Source organism: Pseudonaja textilis, chromosome 1 (assembly GCF_049901715.1).
Source record: "Pseudonaja textilis isolate UNSWEBS1 chromosome 1, rPseTex1.2, whole genome shotgun sequence".
NCBI lineage: Eukaryota > Metazoa > Chordata > Lepidosauria > Squamata > Elapidae > Pseudonaja > Pseudonaja textilis.
In genome coordinates this window covers 323,597,049-323,614,478 of record NC_141990.1, presented here as the reverse complement: position 1 = coordinate 323,614,478, position 17,430 = coordinate 323,597,049, and the positions used below count along the sequence as shown (strand labels likewise).

At 44.4% G+C, this 17,430-nt stretch overlaps 1 long non-coding RNA gene across 1 annotated transcript in view; it reads right to left on the bottom strand.

The window, feature by feature from the left end:
* The window catches only part of LOC148128384 (uncharacterized), a 604,018-nt gene extending 592,116 nt beyond the window's left edge, over window positions 1-11,902 (bottom strand). The window contains exons 1-2 of the long non-coding RNA XR_015741308.1: window positions 11,754-11,902; window positions 11,061-11,151 (exon numbers count right to left, since the gene is read on the bottom strand). This is a non-coding gene — a long non-coding RNA (uncharacterized LOC148128384). The remainder of the gene's footprint in view (window positions 1-11,060; window positions 11,152-11,753) is intronic.
* Window positions 11,903-17,430: the final 5,528 nt, after the last annotated feature.

Below are 17,430 nucleotides of genomic sequence, written 5' to 3'. Positions count from 1 at the left end.
ATGTCCAACCTTGGCAACTTTAAGACCTGGCTGGGGAATTCTGGGAGTTGAAGTCCACCCACCTTCAAGTTGTCAAGGTTGAGAAATACTCAAAAGCTCTTCTCCATGCACTCACCAAGGTTAAACCTGACTTGATGGCACCACACTTAACTTAATGTCTCCGGTCATTTTTGAGCATTGAATTTAAAATGTGCTTCATATTCTGAACACCAGGTGGCGCCTTCAACCAGTCTTTAAATTTCTTCTTAGTTTTTTTTTTGCATTCAGCAAGGTCCAAGATTGGCCTTTTAGTCCCTGGGGCTATTCTAGTCGCAACCCTTCCGACGGCCACTAGAGTGCAGCAAAGAGAAACCTAAAACAGACAGGGTAGCCCTCATCGAAAATATTGGTGACAGGTAATCCTCAAGTTATGACCATTTGTTTAGTGACCGTTTGAAGCTGCAATAACACTAAAAAAAACCATAACTTATAACCAGTCCTCACTGGTTAATGACTGTCATGACAATCCCTACGGTCACATGATCAAAATTTGGGTGCCTAGCAACTGGCATGTACTTAGGGTAGTTGCAGCCCCTTGAGATCACGAGATCACGAGTTTTGATCCCATTTTACGACTTTTTTTGCTACAATTGTTAAGTGGATCGGTCCAGTTGTTAAGTTATTAACACAGTTGTTAAATGAATCTGTCTTCTCCATGGACTTTGCTTGTCAGAAGGTCGTAAAAGGGGATTGCGTGACCCCGGGACACTGCAACTGTCGTAAGTACATGCCAGTTGCCAAGCATCTGAATTTTGATCACATGACCATGGGGATGCTGCAACAGTCGTAAGTGTGAAAAATGGTCCTAAGTCACTTTTATCAGTGCTGTTGTAACTTCAAATAGTCTCCAGAGGAATGATTGTAAGTCGAGGACTACCTATAGTGACAGTGCCAAAAAATGTGATTTACAACCAGCTACAATTTATAATTTGGGCTCTTGGCAAGAGGCTCACCCTTGGAAAAGTCGCAGCATCCAGCAGTCCTCTGATCGCCGTTTGCAACCTCCCCAGCCAAGTTCAAATGGGTGAAACCAGATCCACTTAACAACTGCATGACTCACTTAACTACTGTAGTAATTCACTTAACAACCACAGCAAAAATGGTCATAAATCCGGGCACGACTCCCTTAACAATCGCATTGTTCAGCAACAAAAATTCTGGCCGCAATTGTGGTCATAAGTCGAGGACTACCTATACTTGTTAGTCCAGCAAGCTACCTATCTAGAGATATCTGTGTCACATTTAAGGATAGATGGCTCTTTAACGAGATTGATGGACGGCTCTTTTCCTCAACTGTAGGTGTTGTTTGGCGGAGAGGAAAATGAAAAGGATCCATCAGTCAGCTTCGCTTACTTCAAGGGTCTTCAAACTTGGCAAGTTAAAGACTTGTGGACTTCAACTCCCAGAATTCCTGAGTTAACATGACCGGAGGAGGAATTCTGGGAGTTGAAGTCCACAAGTCTTAAAGTTCTCAAGTTTGAAGACCCCCGGTTTATTTGGTCCACATTAAGATAGTAAGAGATAGCCGAGCATGTTCTTCTTCTTCTTCTTTTTCTTCAGCGTTTGTCTCGGCGCTCGGGCGAGGTCCGCTAATGTCCTTGAGTACTGCTTCCACACCTCTCTGTCTGCCACGTGTGTCGGGTCTGCCTTCGCGATCACTAGATCGGCCTTGATCGTGTCCATCCAGCGTTGTTTAGGTCTACCACGCGGTCTCGCTCCTCCGACAGTCACCTTCATTACAGATTTGATGATGGATTCTTCCTTGGCGCGGCTCACGTGGCTGAACCATCGTAGCCGGGACTGCCTCATGACCGTGGGGATGGGCACGACGTTGAACCGTCTACGCACTTCTTCGCTCCTGACGCGATCGAGTAGGGTGAGGCCTACCGACCATCGGAGCATTCGCATCTCCATTATCTGGAGTCTGCTTTCGACTTCTTTGGTCGCCGGCCAGCACTCTGCGCCGTATATGGCCACGGGCGCACCACAGAGTTATAGATTTTCGCCTTCAGGCGCATCGGCATCTTCTTGTCACAGAGGACGCCCGTGACGGACTTCCATTTGCCCCACGCTGCATTGATCCTGGCTGCCACCTCAGTTTGTAGTAGGCCTTCTTCCCCAAGAGTAGTTCCCAGGTACTTGAAGGTGGAGGCGCGCGGTAGCTCCTGCCCGCTCACGTGGATGGAGCCTGTCATTTCATTGTCAGTGGTCAGGTATTCGGACTTCTTTAGGTTCAGCCGGAGCCCGAACTGCTCGAGGCGGTCGTGCCACTGTTGGACTCGGTGCTCTAGTTCAGCCTTGCACAGGTTGGCCAGGAACACATCATCGGCGTAGAGCAGCGTCCATGGGGCGGGCGTGTACAGGTCGTGTGTAATTGTGTCCATCACCAGAATGAACAGCAGTGGTGAGAGAGCAGAGCCCTGGTGTACGCCGACGGTAATATTAAACTCCTCTGATATCCCAGCTGCCGCTTTTACACGGCTTTTGTGACATCTGTATAGGAGTTGGACCCATTGTACGAGCAGCTCAGGCACGCCGTGGTCTCGCAGTGCATACCAGATGAGATCGTGCGGGACTCGGTCGAAGGCCTTTTCCAAGTCTAGGAAGGCGGTGTGGAGCGGGATTTTCTTCTCTCTGTGAGCCTCCATCAGCATCCATCAGATAGCCGAGCATGTTATGGGGTCAGAATCAGTGGTGGGCTGCAAATTTGGTTTTTGAAATACAGTCTGGTTTTTGGCCGTTTTTTCGGGCTGGTTTTAGACCGAAAAACCGTCTGAAAACAGCCCGAAAAATGGGTGGGGTGGGGCCAGCCAGCGGTCCAATTTGCTGATTGTCCGAACTGTGCAGAATCAGGACAACTGGTTTAGGGGAACCGGTCTGAACTGGCAGCAGCCAACTTCTGGTCAGAATAAGGCTCAACAGACAGAGGCAATACAATTCATGGATTTCTTTTACCACCATCATCTGGAAAAGCCTTTTATGTGGTTGCAAAGCCAATCTTTTTAGTAATCTATTGAGTTCTTGTCCCCAAAGGTACTTTTTCCAAAAGGCACTTTGGACTTTCTTTGTTTTTCCTTGAAGACTTTTCGCATCTCATCCAAGAAGCTTCTTCAGTTCTGACGAAATGGTGGAGGATGGAAGGATTTATACTCCTTGCAGTCCTCTGGTCATTGGCTCTCTTTCTGAGAGTTGTTCAAGCCACTTGGAGGTTCATCTGTGCCCTCAGGGTCAGCTGAATATTAAAAACGGACCCTTCTTGGAACTGCTGAAAGGACTGTGTGGTAAACAGCAGACAGGTGGCGTCTTATCCCCCTACCCTCTGTTGAGAGAGGACTGTTCAATTTTTATTTTATTTTAACATAGATGGCTTCTTTGACCCCTCTTTCAAGCTTCCTGAAAAGAAAGTCCAGCTGCCTTTTAAAAAAAACATCTTTGGGGCACCTGGATGACTGAGAATCTCCGTAGACATATTGTTTCTTGGCTTTAAATATTCAGAAACTTGGAAAGCGAATTAATTCAGTAACTAAGGGTGCTGGGCAGAACATAATAAGATCTTCGCTTGCAAACTTGCAGAAAATGTATGTAGACACAAGTCGTTCTCTCTTTCTGTCCCTCCCTCCCTCCCTCCCTCCCTCTGGGTGTGTATGTATGTATGTGTGTGTGTTTGTGCGTGTGTGCAGAAACCCCCAAGGAAACAAAGATACAGCTGCTTCTTCGCCAGCCCTGCTCACTGCAGTTGCCATGGCAACACTGAAGGCAGATTTGGTTGTTATCATTCCAGAGCCCGCAAGCTGAGCTGTGCTGATGAATAGCTCGACCAGCTAAAAGCAGAGTTTAATCGGCAGATTCCTCGTTGGGGTGGTCTATATTTTTATATGATCCTGTAATAAGGGTGGCCAATGGATTAAACCCACAGATTTATCCTTCCTGAGATGGGATGTTATTTGGTACTGGTTTCGGTTGCATCCTTTAAACCAGCATTTCTCAGCTTTGGCAATTGAACAACGTGTGGACTTCAACTCCCAGAATTCCTCAGCTGGCAAACGGGCAAACGTGGACTTCAAGCCCCAGAATTCCCCAGCCGGTTTGCCAGCTGAGGAATTCTGGGGCTTGAAGTCCACATGTCTTAAAAGTTGCTGAGGTTGCCTTAAACCACTTATCTGGACTTTATATTAGAATTCATCACAGCAAAATTTGCGCTTAATTTTGATTCTTTGCTGTGAACGTCAGGCCATTCTTAAAAGACGCATTCTGCTTTTTTTTTTCTGGTGGTGCTTAAAATGACCAATTTCGAAAAGACCGTTTCTGACTTTTTTCTTTCTGAAGTTTCCTGAAACTCAATGGAAAAGGAAAGGATTTTTATATTAAAAAAAAAAAACACCTTTATTATTACTTTGCATCAGCTTTACCTAATCTAGGTACCTTCCAGATATGGGAACTTCGACTCCTAAAATTTCCAGTTAGCCTACCATTGCTAAGAATTCTGGGATTTGAAGTCCGTTCCATTGAAGAACACACAAGTGAGGATTATACTCACAATGCCATTTTTATGGTGTCTGCCAATGAATTATAGACAAGAGTGTCCATTCCAAATATACTGATATGAGCAACAGTGATATTAGGGGATTGGAGGCTAAAGAAAAACAATGGTTGCTGGATTTGGGTATGTCTAATATTTAATGAAAAGAAGGACCAGAGGTGACATGATAGCAGTGTTCCAATATTTGAGGGGCTGCCATGAAGAAGAGGGGGTCAACCTATTCGCCAAAGTATCTGAAGGCAGAACAAGAAACAATGGGTGGAAACTAACCAAGGAGAGAAGCAACCTAGAATTAAGGAGAAATTTCCTGATAGTTAGAACAATTAACCAGTGGAATGAGTTGCCTTCAGAAGTTGTGAATGCTCCATCACTGGACCTTTTTAAGAAGAGATTGGAGAAGCATTTGTCTGAAATGCGATAGGGTTGGACTAGAAGACCTCCGAGGTCCCTTCCAACTCTCTTGTTCTGTTATAATATCCTACTCTGAAAGAGGAGTCATAGAGTAGAACACTCAGAAGTTGGCAAAACAAACATCCGTGTTTCTCCATCTCAGCAACTTTATGACGTGTGGACTTCAACACCCAGAATTTAAATTCTTACAGTTGCTGAGGTGGGGTAACATTTTTTTGAAATGCAAACAGTACCACAATTGTACTACAGGCAGTCCTCAATGTATGCCCCCAATTGGAACCAGAATTTCTATTGCTAAGCAAAGTGGTTGTTAACTGAGTCATGACCAATTTTACAATCTTTTTCCCACAGTTGTTAAGAGAATCATTGCAATGGTTAAGTGAATCCTCGGGTCATTGTAGGAGATGACCAGGCTTAGACTGAGGGAGGGGTCAAATGTGCCATTGGTCTCATGTCCTTTCGTGTCTACAAGAGATCTAGATCCAGCCCACCTTAAATTCCATTCGCTCTTATCTACTGTCAATTTGCTTTAACCATTAGTAATTCAGTCCCAAAAGTGCTTTTTCAACTGGACTTACTTTGTTTTTCTTTGATGATGTTTAGCTTTTCATCCAAGAAGCTTCTTCAATTCTGAAGACAGAACTGAAGAAGCTTCTTGGATGAGAAGCAAAACATCTAAACAGAAAACCCAGAAAATCCCATTTCCTCTTGAAAAAGACCTTTGGGACAACCATGACCTGGATGACTGAGAATCTCCATAGACTAGGGGTGTCAAACTCCCGGCCTGCGGGCTGGATATGTCATGTGCTGGCCATACCTATGCAGTTAAATGAAGGAGGAAAACGTCCCAATACATCATGTGACAATGACGTGAGAACGTGAGTTTGACACCCCTGCCATAGACATTAATAGTTCAGATTCTTGCAGAGAGTGTTAGCATGCAATCAGCTTCATGTTTATTAACAGCATTCAATAAACTTCTAGTCCTGTGATGGCGAACCTATGGCACAGGTGGCACGCAGAGCCATTTGTGCGGACATGTGAGCCCCAGCCAAACTTACCTGCACTGCGCATGCGGACACCTCCCAGCTGATTTTCGGCTTCCCAGAGGCTCGAGGGAAGCCTCTGCAGCCTTTGCAGGCCAAAAACCAGGACTGTTTCATCACTTCCGTACTTCCGGTTTCGTTACTTCCGGTATTTGGAGGCCGAAAAAGGCCTCAAACCGGCCGAAAATCAGCTGGGAGATGCGTGCATGTGCAGTGGAGGTAAGGGGGTGGCAGTGTGCGTGTGTGTTGCGTGCGCATGCGCAGGGGAGCAGGTTGCATTGCATTGTGGGTGCCAGCACACACACACGCTTTTGGCACACCACAACAAAAAGGTTCGCCATCACTGTTCTAGTCTAACCCCTTTGTCCAAGCTCTTCTGCTTAAGCAGCGGGTTGGACTAGAAGACCTCCAAGTCCATTCCAACTCTGCTGTTCTGTTATTCTGTTAAATTTATATTCATTTGAACTGCTTTGGCTGCAGATTTCCTGTGCTCGACAATTATTAAGTGAATCCAGCTTCCCGTATCAACTTTGCTTTTGGAAGCTAGCTGAGAAAGCCATAAATGGCAATCACATTCTCCCGGGACACTGAGACTGTCGTAAGTACATGCCAGTGGCCAAACACCTGAATTTTTATCATGTGTCCATAGGGATGCTGCAAAAGTGGTGCAAGGTTGGGCTGTAAGCCATGTTTGCATGGCTATTGACACTTCGAATAGTCACTAAGTGAAGGTTGAGGACTGTAAGTTGAGGACTGTATATTACAAACCAGATATTCAATACCCTTCCATGCCCCCTTTTTTTCCTTTTAACTGATTTCCATTGGACTAGCACATTCCTGTGCACCGTGCCTCATTTCAACGAATGGGAAAATTGAGGTTATCTGTACTACAGGTAGTCCTTGACTTATGACCACAATTGAGCCCAAAATTTCTAAGTTAACCGTATTTAAGTACATTTTGCCCCATTTTATGACTTCCCTTGCCATGGTTGTTGAGTGAATCAGTGCCTCGTTAAAGTTACTAACGCAGCTCTTATGAGAACGTGGCTTCCGCATTGACTTTGTTTGTCAGAAGGTCGCAAAAGGGGATCACAAGGGGAGCTGGGGACAGTGTAACCACCATAAATATAAATCAGCTGCCGAGCATCTGGATTTGGATCACGGAGGTGGTTATTCAGCAGGTTCTGACCAGTTCTGGAGAACCAGGAGAGGAAATTTTGAGTAGTTCGGAGAACCGGCAAATCCCACCTCTGACTGGAGATTTTACAGTATCAGTATCCTTCCCTTGCCATGCCCACCAAGCCACGCCTACAGAACCGGTAGTAAAAGAAATTGAATCCCACCACTGTGCAACTAGGCTTTCTTGTTTGTTTGTTTTTGCTTTGAAAACATTTTGTTTCTCACCCAAGAAGCTTCTTCATTTCTTGGATTAAAAAAGCAAAACGTATTCAAGGGAAAAACCCCAAGAAAGTCCAGTTGCCTTTTTGAAAAGCAGCTTCGGGACAAGTGTGACCTGGATGACTGAGAATCTCCCTAGACATTTGTCCCAGGCAGTGTGTGTGTGTGTGTGTGTGTGTGTGTGTGTGTGTGTGTGTGTGTGTGTGTGTGTGTGTGTGTGTGTGTGTGTGTGTGTGTGTGTGTGTGTGTGTGTGTGTGTGAGAGAGAGAGAGAGAGAGAGAGAGAGAGAGAGAAAGGGCAGCCAGTATCCATATTGTATTTTCATTCCTCCTGTGCCGGAAAACTAGGGCAGGGGGGAGTGGACAAATTGCTCTATTTCGGGAGCAAAATAGCTGGAGAATTAATCTTGTTCGTCGAGTTATCCTTCAGTGGTTTTGCAAGCAATTGCATGTGGCTGCCCTAGTTTGGAGAAGCTGCTATATCTAGAGAATAAGCACACCTTTTCTGTTCCCCCCCCCCGCCCCCGCCCCCGACAAAGCCAGATCTCTGCATTCCTAAGTTTGGCTCAACCTATTTTAAAAAGCCTTATATGGTCAACGAGATAAACTGAGCAGCTGACCTCAGCTGGAAGCGCGCGGGGGTGGGTGGGTGGGGAGTGTTCTCCCCTGGGCCCAGTTTTTAAAAACTTTTGTCTTTTCCCCCGCCTTTTCGAGCTGAAGTTAAGTTTCCCCAGGCAATCCTGCCGAAGTGGACCGGGTTTTCTGAGGGAGGCTGGCCCTGCGAGGGAAGAGAAGATCTCCGAATCTCCTAATGGGGGCAGTTCAAGGGGGCTGGGCAGCCCCTCTTCCTTGGACTTGGGCAGGAGGAGTGAGGTGGGGGAAATGTATGAATGGCAACGGCCATCCAGACCAGCCTTTTCCAACTTTATAAAATGTGTGTGTGTGTGTGTGTGAACTTGAAGTTCTGGCTGGGGAATTCTGGGAGCTGAAGTCCACGCACCTTAAAGTTTTGAAAAAGGTTTGAAAATCTCTGGTGCAAGTTTTCCACTTGATTCTGTGTATGGGGCAGGGCCAGCCAAGGATAAAGCCTTGCCTATGAAACCCAGCAGGGTAGCGCCCCCTTTTTCACTGGGGCTCTGGAAAAAGACTTCCTGTTACGGGTATAGAAAAATGCTGCAGGAATCAGCTCATTTTTCCTCCTCCTCCTCCTCTCTCTCTCTCCCTCCCATTCCTTCTTGTTTCCTCTTCCCTCCTTTGTCCATATTTTCTTTCTCTTCCTCAACCTTTCCCTCCTATACTTCTCCTCCTCTCCCCTCTTTCTTCCTCATTTCTCCTCCTCCTTCCTGTCTTCTTCTTCCTCTCCTATTGTTCTCCTTCTCCTACTCCTTTCTCTCCCTCCTCTTCCTCCTCCTGCTCCTCATCCTCCTTCTTTTCAGCCACTCCTTGGTCCTTGCCTTCAATAGCCCTGATAGCTTGACTTCCCCTTCCTTCCACTGTGTCACACACATTATATCCAGTTTCTGTTCTCTGTTGTTTCTTCCTTCCTGCCACTTATTCCTGGATTATTTCCTTGCGGCCCTTCGCATCTGGGTCTCTTCCTCTTCTAAAATCCTTATGCTGGAGCTCACCCAAGGTTGTTGAGGTCTAAACTCACAAAATTCCTGCTTTCTAATTCCATCTCATATCCAGCCTTTAACGTCCAGTTTTGGCACAACTTCCAAAATTCTTGACTTTTATCCTTGCTAACTTTTAACTGTTTGATTTTTTTTTTTACCTTTAACTTGTACGAGTTAATCTTGTTTTTGTTTCAACTATGCTCTTTTAGTCTTCAGGTTGCTGAGGCTGAGAAATGGTACACTATAATCTTTCTTAACAGGAGATGGGAAATGGGGGCCCCAGACTAGGAGTGGAGTTAATTTTGATGGCTGGCCAGAAGAATTTTAGCCATCTGTCCAGACTCAACTCTCAGCGGAGAGTTGGGCTTGTCTGCTAGAAAATCTAGCCACCTAGAATTGCTTTATCGGGGAAATGGGCAGCATATAAATTTAATAAATATATTGTTGGGTTTTTTTTACAACCCCCCTAGTAGGGCGTGTCAAATTTTTCAACTTTCAACTTCCAAACATTAGGGGTACTCAAAAGTTGTGACATGCATTGGGGTTTGTAAAAATATTTTGGTTACTTTAATACAATTTAGATGTGCTTGGTAAGTAACTACATAAAGATAACTTTTAAACATTTTGTTTGTTTCATTACCAGGCAAAAAGATAACAACTTGCTGAATGCTCAGAACATAGTTAGCCTGTTAGCAATACAGGTAGTCCTCAACTTATGCCCGTAACTGAGCCCGAAATGATGGTTGTAAGTCAAGACATCACAGGACCGGACCCATTTTTCAACATTTTTTGTGACATTAAACAAATGCAGCTTTTATTAAGCAAACACGATGGTCATTAAGCAAACACTGAGGCTGTTAAACAAATCCATTTTTCCCAATGGGCATATTTTGCCAGAAACCAGAAGTAAACACCTGGAACCAGCAAAAAAAAAAGTGCCAAACTATGGTATAGCCGAAAAGGTGACCGAGTTGCCAAGCACTCAAAATGCGATCGTATGTCCTGGGTAAGGTGGGGTGGGGTGGGTATACAGTCATTATAACTTTAAAAACAGGTCAGAAGCAGATATAGAGAGGGAGGTTTGTTGTAACTTCAAGCAGTCATTAAATGATCAGGTCGTTTAATATCGAAGACTAAATGTAAAGTGTTTTTGGCTGTATGTATCTTAGGGGTTTTTTTAGAGATAAAGCTATTGCACACTTAATAAACTACACTATAATATAAACATAAATAACAGATAAATAAATAACAGATAATCAGAGTTGAAAGGGACCTTGTAGGTCATCTAGTCCAATCCCCCCAAGCGGTAGACTCTACACCATTTCTGACAAATGGCAGTCCAATCTCTTCTTGAAGGTCTCAAGTGATGGCGCTCCCACAACTTCTGAGGACAAGCTGTTCCATGGGTTGATTGTTCTCACTGTCATAAAGTTTCTCCTTATTTCCAGGTGAATTTCTCCTTGTTCAGTTTCCATCCATTATTCCTTGTCCGGCCTTCGGGTGCCTTGGAAAATAGCTTGACCCCTTCCTCCTCTCTGTGGCAGCCCCTCAAATATTGGAAGACTGCTATCATGTCTCCCCTGGTCCTCCACTAGACTAGCCAGACCCAGTAACATAACTATTATATGCAATGCGAAACCAAACTCACTTTATTGCTATATTTGTTTTATTGTGGTGATGCTGGTAACTACACACCCTGACCTCCATGAGCTTTCCCTGTGCCAAATCAGAAATAGTAAGCCTCTTGGGACAGAAAGCCTAACCCTCTCGTACACTATTTTGTGCGTGGTCAAGCATATAATGAGATATAGGCAGCTTTCAAGCAAGGAAGCAATCCAAGCTAAAGAAGCTTGAGAGAAAGATTTAGGCTGAGCATCTCAAACATCAGGCCTCTGTCATGCGGATAAAAATAGCGAGTAGAGTATTAATGCTCCCAGACAGAATCTGCAAGATTTCAGGTTGCACAGAATGCTTTCTTGGAGGGCATGCCCAACCTCCTGCCTCGCCTTACCTCATCCCACTTCCATAATAGTCTCTGGATCCACTGGATGCCCCACTTCCAGATTCAAATCTGCTGCCCCCATAATCTCTGCCTCCAGAACCTGGAAGAGTCCTCGACATCACCAAAAGAGGAAATAATTAATTAAAATATAACCTTTGATTATCTGCAGGTTTAAAAATCTTGTTCTTTGTTTTTGTCGCGCAGGACACAAACTATGCTTGGAAAACAACTGATGCAGTCTCCTCTTGTTAGCATCTTACTCTGAATTTAAGGGACTTTTCATGGCTTCCTCTCTGCCGAGATAGTGTATTTAAATTTTTCTCCCTGCGCCCCCCCCGCCCCGTGATTATATTGTCCTTCCAAGATTCTGCTTGATGTATTAGTAATGCAAAATCTGCTTGCTAACCCCGATTAAATAAATACAAATGGGCTGAGTATGATGTGCAGTCCTAGAGTTTAAACCCTCTAAAGGATAGCAGGGTTGTGATTTGACAAATAAAATGGAGCTTGTTTTTACTGCTCTGATACAAATACTTTTTTGGGGGGCGGGAAATCTGCTGTGGCGAGTAAAAGGGGAGGGGGCAGCAGGAGGAAGCAGAAGACTGTAAAATTAACATCTAACCATGCTTGGACAGCGGTCCTAATCCCTTCCCCCCCCCAAAAAAAATCAGCGGAATAGATGCTGCTAAGAGTGGTATTCACCCTTCAGGGCCCCCCGCGATTCCATAACAAACCAGGTACCGGCTCCAGCTTCTTCCCGGCTCCTTCATATGCCAGCTGGCTGGGTGGTCATGTGGGAAGCCCTAATCCTTGGAATCCTGGAATCCAGCCTCACCCAGATTTCCTGTCGCTGCTCTGTAATCAGGGAAGAGAAGGCCAGACGGATTTGCTCAATCAGAGGGAGAAGGCAGCCCAAGGCATCTTTTCTGTCCCTTTGAAACCACAATTGACCGTCGGCTTATCTTCCTCTCTCCTCCTTTTGCACACTGCCAGTTAGGTCTGTACATTAATGTATGCAGAGCAGGGAGGAAAGGAGACATTGAAAAGCTACCCCCGTCTCTATCTCCCGTTTAGCCATTTTTACTCCAGCTTTCATACGAGAAAGGAGGAGGAAGAGAAAACATCCCATAACTTCAAACGGACAGTGGGTGGCTTTTTTTTGGTGGGGTGGGGGGGAATACTTCAGAAGCAGGCTGGATCACATAAGGGATACCCAAATAATGCAGGCTCCTATCTTTCTTTTAAATCAGCCTTTTGTTAAGACCTACAAAGACAATGTTTACTTTTGGAAGCAAAACTGCAGCAGCCTTGGTTCTCCAGAGGCTGCTGAAGGACAATTTCCGGGATGCCTGGAAGTGGCCTTGCTGGCTTGGCTCTCTAGCCATTGTATCCTATTTACTTGGGGGAGGGGGGGCGGGCGGCAGGATTTATTTCTTCTCAAAGAAAGGACACTATAATCTAGAGGATTGCTTAAGATTCCCAGAAAACTGGCTGGGTTTAGCTAAAATAAGGCCAAACTCTTTGTAGTTTTCAGTGGGATGTAACACAAACAGAGTCACTGAGCCGTTTTAGCACAAATGGGGGGTTTAACATATTGTGGGAAGTGGGCATATAGGAAGGGAGTCTGAAAATCTCTCAATCTAGAAAAATCTGCGTTATGTATGAAGAAGAATGTATCAGTATCCAATACTGTTTTTTTGCTATGTTGTTTTCAAATGTTTATAAACCTGCTAGCCACCCAGAATTGTTAAAGTGAGATACGTGGTTATATAAACTGAGCACATAAATATAAGTAGTCCTTATAATCACAATTGAGCCCAAAATTTATGTTGCTGAGTGAGAAATTTGTTAAGCAAATTTTACCCCATTTTATGACTTTCCTTGCCACATTTGTTAAGTGAATCACTGCAATTGTTAAGTTAGTAACACAGCTGTTAAGTGAATCTGGATTCCCCATCAACTTTGCTTGTCGGAAGGTCACAAAAGAGGATTGATTACATGACCTTAGGACATTGCAACCGTCATAAATACGAACCAGTGGCCAAACTTCTGAATGTAAATCACAGGACCACGGGGACACTGCAATGGCCATGAGTAAAAAATGCTCTCAAGTCACTTTTTTTCAGTACCATTGTAACTTTGAACAGTCACTAAGCAAAATGTTGTAAGTCAAAGACTACCTGTATTATAGGGTTATTTGGACTGCTGGTATTTCAGTTTCCTGGAGACACAGGTGAATATTTTAGACAAAAATCACAATTCTAGGGCTATACTTCTAGAGTAGGATATTGTAATAGAACAAGAGAGTTGGAAGGGACCTTGGGTGTCTTCTAGTAGTCCTAGGCAGGAAACCCTATTCCACTTCAGACAAATGGTTATCCAGTCTCTAAGGTCAGGGCATATTTATTCCTGGTGAATTCTTACAAACGCACATATAACTGTTAATTTGTTAGACCAAACATCAAACATCAGGATTCCTAAAGAGCAGATATGAGGCCACTTATAATACAGTAATTTTCCTACTCATTTGCCACTCACTATACCTTGGAAATTTTAGCCTAGATTTTTACTGGACTCGTATAGGGCCCTCTATGTAACCTACCCTAGGAAAAGAGCTTCCAGAGTAATATTCCTCAGCATTGGCAACTTTAAGACATATCGACTTCAACCAGAGATTGCAAAGTGATTCTTAGTGCACCCTGAATTTAACTGAATGAGCTGTTCTAAATATTTTGAACCACAGCACAAAGGGGAATGAGTGATATCAGATGCCTTATGACACAAACAACATCTGTCAGTAGACATCGATTAGATGTGAGAAAAAACAGACACCCTTAAAATATATTGCATTCTCTCCTTTCCCATCACCATTCATTTATCTCAAATGACTGTTTTGTGGGGAAAAGATGAGAAATATTAGGTATATTTGCTGTCTTGATTTATTTATAAGAGTAATAAAGTTGGGATAAAAATCTAATGTATCAAACACCACTGGCAACACTCAAGGACTGCAGAATACCACCCTATTGTCTGAAGGGATAGTTCTTGTGCATTGAAGGAAATGGCTTTTGCTGAAAAGGAAACCACAGTTTCCACCTCTGGGCTTTCGTGGGAGGGAATGACTTTATATGATGCCTCATGTACACAATGATATCCTGAGACGCCTGAAGCTATCATGGCTTGAACTGAATAACAGATTGTTAGTTGGAAGGGAACTTTAAAGGTCTTCTAATCCAATCTCTCACTCAAGAAGATGCTATACCATTTCAGACAAATGGTTGTCCCATCTCTTCTTGAAAACCTCCAGTGTTGCAGCAGCACCCACATTTATTGTTGGCAAGCCATTCCACTGATTAATTGTTCTGTCAGGCAATTTTTCTTTTAGTTCTAGATTGCATCGCTCTTTAATGATCTTCCACTTGTTACTTCTTTCTTCAGGTACTTTAGAGAATGGATTGTCCTCTTATTTCTGACAGCCCCTCAACTATTGGAAAACTGTTATCATGTCACCCCGAATCCCTTCTGCTTGTTTAGGCATACTTAGTTCCCTCAATTGGCCCCCATCTTCACCCGAATCTTCAATAGATCACTAGAAATGTGCTATGTTCCTTCCTGCTTCAAACGTTCCACCATCATCCCCGTGCCAAAGAAGCCCTCCATCAAGGAGCTGAATGACTGCAGACCAGTTGCTCTAACACAGTGGCCCCCAACCTTTTTTGTGCCGCGGCCCGGTACCGGCATCACAAAATGATCCGCGGCCCGGTACCGGCATCAGCACGCATGACAAGGCAAGGCGAGCTGAGCGACCGGCCAGCCAGCCGTTCCCCGCTTCTCCCCGCCACCTTCAACTCCTCCTTTGTACCTTTGTCGATGGGCTTCGGGACGGTCGCACGGCTCGCCTTGCCTTGGATGCTGAAAGAATCCTTGCGCCTTAGTTTCGTTCGAAGCCGCCCCCCTTCAATGAAACTAAGCCGCGAGGATTCCTTCAGGACCCAAACGCCGCTTTCCAACCGGAAAAGCTCACCCGGAAGCACTTTGTCAAGCAACATGGTGGCGCCCAGTAAACCGGCGGCCCGGTAGGAAATGTTCCACAGACTGGGACCAGTCCACAGCCCGGTGGTTGGGGACCCCTGCTCTAACATCTGTAGTTATGAAAATTTTTGAAAGGCTTGTGTTGTCCCACCTGAAAACCATCACAGATCCGCTGTTAGATCCCATGCAGTTTGCATACTGAGCAAATAGATCGACAGATGATGCTGTTAATATGGCTCTGAATTACATCCTACAACACCTTGAAGCTCCAAATAACTACGGCAAAGGTCCTCTTTGTAGACTTCAGTTCAGCATTCAATACTATCATTCCAGACACTCTTCTAACTAAGTACCTGAACACACTTGTAAGTGGATCATAAGCTTCCTAACAGACAGGATGCAATAGGTGAAGCTAGGCGGAATCACATCCGATACCTGTATAATCAGCATAGGGGGCACCCAAGGCTGTGTGCTATCTCCACTTCTCTTCTCCCTATATACCAATGACTGTATCTCAAACGATCCATCTGTTAAAATACTGAAGTTTGCTGATGACACAACAGTGATTGGTCTCATTCAAGACAACAATGAATCTGCATACAGACAGGAGGTTATACAACTTGCCTCATGGTGTAACCGGAACAATCTGGAACTGAACACGCTCAAAACTGTAGAAATGGTGGTAGACTTTAGAAGAAACCCTCCTATACTACCACCTCTTACAATATGGTATAACCGGAACAATCTGGAACTGAACACACTCAAAACCGTAGAAATGGTGGTAGACTTTAGAAGAAGCCCTCCCATACTACCACCTCTTACAATATTAGACAACACAGTATCAACAGTAGAGACCTTCAAATTTCTAGGTTCTACTATATCACATGACCTAAAATGGACATCTAACATCAAAAACATCATCAAAAAAGCACAACAAAGAATGTTCTTTCTGCGCCAACTCAGAAAGCTCAAAGTGCCCAAGGAGCTGCTGATCCAGTTCTACGGAGGAAGGATGGAGTCTGTCATCTGCACCTCCATCACTGTCTGGTTTGGTTCTGCAACCCAACAGGACAGACACAGACTTCAGAGAGTAATTAGGACTGCAGAAAAAACAATTACTACCAACCTGCCTTGAATTGAGGACTTGTATAGCGCAACAAGTCAAAAAGAGGGCTGTGAAAATATTTACAGACCCCTCACATCCCGGACATAAACTGTTTCAACTCCTTCCCTCAAAATGACGCTATAGAGCACTGCACACCAGAACAACTAGACACAAGAACAGTTTTTTCCCAAATGCCATCACTCTGCTAAACATATAATTTCCTCATCCCTGTTCAACTATTTACAAAGTGTACAGTACTATTACTGTTAATCTTCTCACCACTCCTTATCACCCATCCCCTCCCACTTGTGACTGTTTCCTAGTATGATTTGATTGCTGATTGTACCCTGTGACTATTATTAAGTGTTGTACCTGATGATTCTTGATTCTTAACAAACGTACCTTTTCTTTATATATACTGAGAGTATTTACACCAAGACAAGTTCCTTGTGTGTCCAATCACACTTGGCCAATAAAGTATTCGATTCTCTTCTATTCTCTTCCATTCTCTTCCATTCTCAACCATTGGTCATGTTTCCAGACATCTAATCATCTGTTGCTTTTTTCAACTTTTGTTTACATTGTGGTGACCAGAACCAGAGGTAATATTCCAAGTGTGACCTTACTAAAGCAGTATGTACTAATACTAGCAGTATGTACTCCTGAAGTACTAATACTTCAGGAGATCTCGATACTATTCCTGTGAATGCAGTCAAGGTTTGGCACTGGCTTTTTTGGCAGCTGCAACAGCTAGCAAGCCATCATTGTAGGCCCATTAACACAGCTAGAGGGTTAGTGTCCAGCTGGGATGGGTTCCCAGGTGGAATATTAAGTCAAAATGAGCCACCCGATTCGGCTTTTGGGTTTGGTTGCAAATCTGGCCGCCGGTTATAAACCGCTTTCGAGGCGAAGCTGAAGGGATTGTCCTTCCTCCCCCACAGTAAAATGCATTAGGAGCGCTTTAACAGTTTATAACGGCTATTTTTTAATTGTTTCGTGTGCGTTAGTGAGGTGTCTTCACCCTATGGATTGCGGTCTCGAGGGCCGCGAACCTTCTCCAAGATGGCGCTCGACTCCCGCCTTTCCCCTCCCCCACCCCAGTCGAAGCAATCCTCTTTGTCTGCTGCAGCAAAGCGTCGCCGCATTGCTGACAAGTGCGGGAAAGTAGGTCGTTAGTGCAACGCCCACTTTTTTCCCAGTGACCATCTACTGCAGCTGTTGGTAAAAAAGGATGGAGAATGG